The sequence below is a fragment of the Tiliqua scincoides genome, chromosome 4 (genome assembly GCF_035046505.1).
Source record: "Tiliqua scincoides isolate rTilSci1 chromosome 4, rTilSci1.hap2, whole genome shotgun sequence".
In the NCBI taxonomy this organism is placed as follows: domain Eukaryota; kingdom Metazoa; phylum Chordata; class Lepidosauria; order Squamata; family Scincidae; genus Tiliqua; species Tiliqua scincoides.
Genome location: NC_089824.1, coordinates 201,488,210 through 201,495,468, shown reverse-complemented (window position 1 = coordinate 201,495,468; position 7,259 = coordinate 201,488,210).

Below are 7,259 nucleotides of genomic sequence, written 5' to 3'. Positions count from 1 at the left end.
CAGAAATGGCTTAATCCACAAATCCTTACATTTAGCAGCAGACGACATGCACCTATACAAAACAATCCATTCTTCCCCCATCCGTGGAACAAATCATTGATGCTGAGTGAGGGAGGCCAACAAGGTAAAGGAGAATGAAAAAGAAAGAAGCCCATGGTCAAAAAGTTTGACAAACTGTACCCCAAATAGTAGCCCCCTCAACCCACTGAAGGAGTAGCTTAGAATATGATGGCTAGCCATGCCCCCTGAGGCAACATGTCTGCTGACCACACTGCCTGTGGGTCCATGTTTCACACTTGTCTGCAAATGGCAGTGCTGCACACATGGAGGCGTCCTCCATGTGATTTGGAACCATGTCTTGCCGGGTGTATCAAGATCGGGGGCTGGGCATGCTCCTGTTTTAAGCCCTCCTCATGTTCAGTGAACTCAGGAGGGTAAGTGCTGAAAAAGGCCACACTGTGTTAGACTGGAATACATGTTGAAAGGCTGATGAGGACTACAAGGCTTTGGAGAAATGGCCACCGCATACAGCACAGTTATGGTGTCGGCTTCATCTTGAGGACTGCTTCTCATTTTGCTGTACTTCCTACATGCATTCTTGAGTGCTGAAGGACATGGCTTGAAAACAGCTGCTTCATCATGTGGTACATCACCACCACCTACATTTCCTTCTTTGTGAGGGAAAGTCTTGTAAGTACAAGTAGTCATTTTCTGACCTGGAATCACTGATCGCAGATGTAGGTTGGTACTGAGAGGTGAAAGAAGGCACTCTGCACATGTTCAAAACCACTCTTTTATTATGTTAAGTGTTCTAGTGCTGAGCCCTAACAGTAAGGTGCCCAGAATACGCTCAAAAATATACATTCAATTAAGAGCCTCAGATTCAATTTAGGAAAAAAAAGGAAGATTTTTTTAAAAATTATTTTTCAACAGTTTCATTGCACTAAACAGTAACTTATTCAACCACCGCATATTGTCTGGATAAAACTGACAGACAAAGAACACAGCACATCAGAATCTTTTCTTAGAGACAAAAGGGAGCACCCAGCATTAATGTGCTGAATACCATGTGCTAAGTCACACTTTGCTGCATGTACAGTGCTGTTACTGGACACAATGTACTCTGCCACAGAAGCTTCTGAACAGGGTAGTTCATGCACCTTTCTAAAACTTCTATGGGACTTGGTGTTAAAAGGGGGACTTTGCTCATGTTCTTTTGGGTCTTTAAGGTCTTGTGCATTATGTTCGATAAAGGTTTCAAGCTGATGGTAAAATGAGACCTTGAGAACATAGGTAGATAATAATTCTGTCATCATCCATGAGGGAAACTGAGGCAGCTGCCTCTGGCAGCAGGTTGCGGGGGGGGGATGGGGACGGACCACCGCCAATGCTCTGCCTTCTTTCGCCCACCACTCTCCTTTCCTCCACACTGTGCCCTTCTTCCTTTGCTAATCTAGGAAGAGGGAGAAGTAGAGGCTGATCATCAGATATAGAGGTGTAACACACTGCCATGATGCCTGGGACAGTGATGGCACAATGTCACATGATACTGTGACATCATTTCTGGGTTCTTCCCAGAGGAGGGAGTGCTAGATGTGGTGGCTTCACGCCCCGTTCCTTCTTCTGTGAAGGCTCCCATTGAAGAGGAGTGCCAAGTCACCAGCGCCTCCTTCTCCAAGGAGAACCTGGAAATGATGTCACAAGTTTGCTCCAGAGGGAGTGCTTACTACAGTGGTTTTGTGTCCCTGTTCCTTCTCTTGTGGAAACTTCCCTTTGAAGGAGAAGAAATGGGGGTGCAAAGCCACCAGTGCTTCCTTCATAACTAGGACAGAGCCTGAATGTGCCCCCCTTGGCATAGCGCCTGGGGCATATGCCACTCAGGCTCTGCCCTAGTTAGAGGTCCAATTAGGTAAAAGGGGCAGAATTTGCAATGCTGCTTCAGGTGCCCAGTAATGTTGGGTTATCTAGTTATATCCATCTGCTAACTATTGAAACTGTGATGTGGTATGTGGCACAACAGGAATGATAGGAAGGCTGGCCTTGTTCACACATACAGACCAGGGTGTGAGTCAGCCAAAGTTGGTCCTTCAGTCCCATTTGAAGCAAGAACATTTAAGTAAGTCACAGAACATTTCCACACCTAAAGACTTCACAAGTCATCTCTGAGCTTATCTTGGCTAATTATGTAAATATATGATCACTGTTCATTCAGAATAGAAAGCAGAAAAAAGTCATTTGTAATTCATACTTTATAATTCTGAGACAGTTGTTGGGAAGGCTAGATATTGGCAGCTTTGTCATTGTGGTTGATCTAAGATGTTGAGGCTGAGCCCAGTGAATTTCCATAACGAAGTAAACGCAAGAAGGGGCGAGAAACCTGAATTGTGAATCAGTGTCAGTTTTTCTCAGCTGTGGACGTGTCCTTTCAGTTTACCATTTAAATGTGCTCTAAACTATGCATGTTATGTGCATTTTGGTCTCTTAATTTCTGTTCCTTTAAAGAAAATAGCACTTCGCCCCATCATGTTCTAAAAGGGAATGCATGCCTGATTTTCATTCATTCCATTGGCTCTCAGTTGTCCCCTGACTCTTAAAGGGGCATAGGTCAGTGTTTCCCTGGCTGGTGGGTCGTGACCCACCAGTTTGGGAACCCTGATCTAATATATTGTTTAGCCCTAGAAATGGAAATTTCTTCCTTAGGAAAGGATCATAGCTTTTTTGCATGCAGAGGTTCCATGAAGTCTTGGAAAAAATCCTTGTCTGTAACCCTGGAAAGTCAATACCAGTCAGTATAGACCAGGAATATCCAACTCATTTCATACAGAGGTCTGAAGCTAGCGTTGATGGTGGCTGCTAAGGGCTGAAATGACATCAATAACCAGAAAGTGACATCATTAAACAGATGATGGTCAGAAATAAGCACTTTGTTTTCACATAGAAACTCAGCTGCAAATGACAAAAGAGAAAATGTGCAAATCTTGTCCATATTTTCAAGGTATGAGAGAGCTGGGAGAGCCCAATTATAACAGGGGCTGGATAAATTGCTTCCAGGGGCCACATTCAGCCCCCAGGCCTTATGTTTGATACCCCTGGTATAGATCAATGTTTCTCAAACTGTAGGTCAGGACCACTAGGTGGGTCATGTAGCACCTAGCTCAGTTGCCATTGAAAATACAAAGCTGAAAATACAGGGTACAGAGCTGCTGGGCAGGGCAGAATCCTGGGTGGAGAGAGGCCTAGTGCTTTGCCCTGAATAGATGGGAAAAATGGGACACTGGAATGGGGAGAGGACAGTGTGGTTGGAGAATGATCCAAATTTGTATTCTGATTTGACCAAGCTGGAATGTTTGAATTTCAAGTTATGCAAAATAACAGCACAAGCGCACGGTGTAATGGGACCTTTGGCTGATAACAGCATAGGTTTCAAGCCTAAAATGATGATGTCACTTCCAGCCATGACATCACTTTCAGGTTAATGACATCACTACTGGTGAATCCTGACAGGCTGTCATTCTAAAAAGTGAATCCCAGTTCTAAAACGTTTGAGAACCACTGGTGTAGACAACACTTAGCTTGGTGGCCCAACGTCTGCCAATTTAAGGCATTTTCATCCTTTTGCACATTCTATGCCCCATTACTTCCTGCACAAATACATATATAATTAATAGTTGGAGATTCTTCTAGGCAACTAGCCTAGAAGGGAAAAGAAGTGAGGACTGATAGACCAAAATTCCATGCTTGACCTTCTAAAATGGTCTGCTGCCTAGTCATGTTTGCACAGATGAAGTTCATTCATATTCCTCCTCTGCCTCTGTGTAGTTGGCTATTGAGTCAGAAGGCAGATGGACCACTTAAGGGCTGAATCTGGTCCATGACTGCTAGTTGCTGGCCTAGTAGTTCAGCATTGCAAATATAACATTGCTCAACAAATCTATCATCAAAAGAATTTAAACGTTCCATTTGTTCGCTTAAAATAGTTCCATGAGCTACATTTCAGCCAGAGTCAAATTATTTTATTAACTGTGTGGACATGACTGAATTAAATATTGATGCAACTTAAGGGTTAAGTAGATTCTGTTCCTGCCATTTGGCAGAAGTCTTTATTCATATCCTATTGCCATCATGCGAAAATTCAGTACAACAATTTGATTTTCTCTGACGCACAGAGCAATCCATGCTGGTAGTTTAGTTTTCAAAGGTGCATGAACTCCCTTGCTTTGGTGTCACGTACCATGATAAGCGATGGAACTGCTCAGAAAACAAATCTTATTCAGTCCATACTATGCATGTATATGTAGAAGTAAGCCCAATGAAACCAATGGGGCTTGCTTCCAGGGTTGCACTGGATGTCTTCGTTTCAATGAGGTGTCTTTGCCAAGTTGGCCATTAGAGGGCAGAGTTGCCATCAAATTCAGAACACAGAGCAATTGGCAATGGCCGTGGCTGAAACAAAATGCTAAACGATTATCTGAAATATGAGATCCGACACATTTGTGAGTGTATATTGAAACTTTTTGACAATTGTAGCAGGAAAGTCAACTACAGAGATCTTAATGGTCAATGAATTGACTTGCTTACACATGTACATTGAATCAAACTTTCTGCATGGCACTACCCCATCCTTCTTTCTAAAATATTCACATGGCCAGCATTAGCATGGCCTATCCAGACCTTAAGAATTAAGTCTGTCATCACATATTCTACTTGCGGAATATATTGCCAACTCCATGCCACAATCTTCGCATACCAAAAAGAATATATTATTGCTTGTAAGCCTATTTCAACTCTCTTTATAAAAAAAATTTTTGTTTACAGAATACAGGATTATGACAAACTAGCTAAGTAGGCTTTTTTCATCTTGAAAATACAACATCAATTCCTTCAAGAAAGGCTTAGATCTTAGGCTTAGATCTTAGCAAGAGATGTAATATGAACAATTGCAAATATTCTTGACAATATTAATAACGATAATTTCAAGTGAAGTGTCTATAGGACTATTTCCTGGTAGCTATTTACATACTTTTGCAGTTTTTGGAAAACAAAAACAAAAAAATGACAATAAAATATATCACAGAGTATCTAACAGAAAAACAATATGGCCCCAATCCAGAGAAGGTTAGTTGTGCTGAAATTTCATTGAATTCAACGGGACAAGCTGCAACTAACTGATGTCTCAGCCCAAACCTATCCAACTTTCCAGGACCAATGCAGCTGCACCACATCCCCAAGGTAAGGGAACAAATGTTCCTTTACCTTGAGGAGGCCTCCATAAGTGCCCTCCCTTGCAGGATGCAGCACACACCCCACTGGCACCATTGCATCAGTGCTGGAAAGTGGGGTAGGGCTGGGCCTTGATGCCCCATTCATTTCAGTGGGACTTAATCCTAAACTCACTTACCTGAATGTAGGCTCCACTGAACAACATGGGATTTACGTCTGAGCAAACGTGTAGGATTATGCTGAACTAGCTTTCTCTGAATTGGGAAAAGAAAACAATAGATACACATTGTACCAAGACCATAAAACAGTTTCTTTTCTTTAAAAAGGTTAAATTATATCATATTTTTTTAAAAAAACAACATACAGCATTTTTCTTTTTAAATAAAATATTTCTCCAGTGTCAAAATTATTAAACAGTATAGGATATACTACTTAAAATGAGGTTCCTAAAAATGTTTGTCCTGCTATCTAGAATGGTTACTGCTAAACATGCTTATGTTGAGCTTCTAACTGCCTCAACATCATACATAAATTCTTTCTGTACATAAACTTATGACATCTCATATGCCTGAAGACCTACTTTTTTAAAACAGTATATTTATAAGGGTTCCAGTATTAAAAACATTAAAAAGGTGTACTTATATACAACAATTTGTTTTGTTTTTCTTCAAAAAGTCCTTTGCTCCCAAGTTAGGAAGCATTGGCTGAGCTAATAGCAGGCTTGGTTTTGCTTAATCCCTGATCCTCCCAAACAATTCTGTTTAAAGAGGAAGAATGATCTGGTGCTTAGAGGCACTGGAGATCCAGATTCAACTCCCCACTCCAACAACAGACCATCTGTGTGAACCTGGGCATTTTCTGTGCAGTGAGAATAAGAGGCCAATGACATGTGTCCTCTTTGTCACTTTTGCCCTTGAAAATTCAGCTCTAGGAGCTAAGAAGACAACCTGATACTTGTCTCTGTGTCTATTTTTTGTATCAGAAAATGCAGGTAGGTGGGGATGAAAGCACTGCCAAAAGATTGGAAAACCCACATTGTGCCTGAACAAACTCTGGCTTTGAGATTATTCCTCCTGGTTCTAAAGACCACAACAGGGTAAGAGATCTGAACACTTTGGGTGTTCTTGGGATAGTGGCACAGAGGACATTATTTTGTTCTTGGTGATCTCGCTTTAACCAAAGGGCAAAGGTGGTCATTTGGAGAGGCCGATCCTTAGTTCCTCCCATTAACATCAAGCAAAATTTTAGGAGAACAAGCACAGGGAACACAATTACCTATGGGGCACATACTAACTCTTCAAAACACAGCTATTACTTCCCCATAAAATGTACAGAAGAGACACAATTCTATTTTAAACTTCTAAAAAGCAGCAAAAGGGTCAGGGTAGCTTCAGAAATCCAAAATGGCAAAAACACGTTAGACCTATGGGTCCTGAGATAAATGGGCTACACAATAAACTGTCCTCAAATATTGGGGTGGCATCAGAAACATTTTCTGACTCAGACTGAAGAGCTACTGTCTGGCCTGGGGAGAAAGCCCTGGTTTGCACATCTAAAGGAACTCTTTGGCCTGGTGTCATGGGATCCAAAACAGAAGTAAAAGGCCCAGTCTAGGTGTTGCACAAGAAGTGGTGTTCATGTCTAATTATATTAGTTGGCTCTTATTATCTGGAATTTCTGAATTCTCTCTGGACATTCTGGTAAAAGGCTGGCACAGGGACAGCTTCTCCATCCATCACAGTGTTGGAGCAACAACCAAACCTGCACCTGCCGAAAAACTAAGTTTAGATGCAAAACATATTGGGCTCTTTCAAAATAAGCAGTGTTTTGCAAGGGGTGCTGATTTTTCCTTCTAGGGACAAATCCCCACACCTAATGGAATTATGCTTCAGGGTGTGTGTGGGGGAGGGGGTGGTGGTGGAGAGCAAGGTAGAGACAAACTGGGTTTTCAAAAAACCTGTAAGATTCTTCAGATAGAAGATTGTCTTACTTTCATTTCAATATTGGAGCCAAGAGGCTAGGCAGGAGGAAAAAAGGAG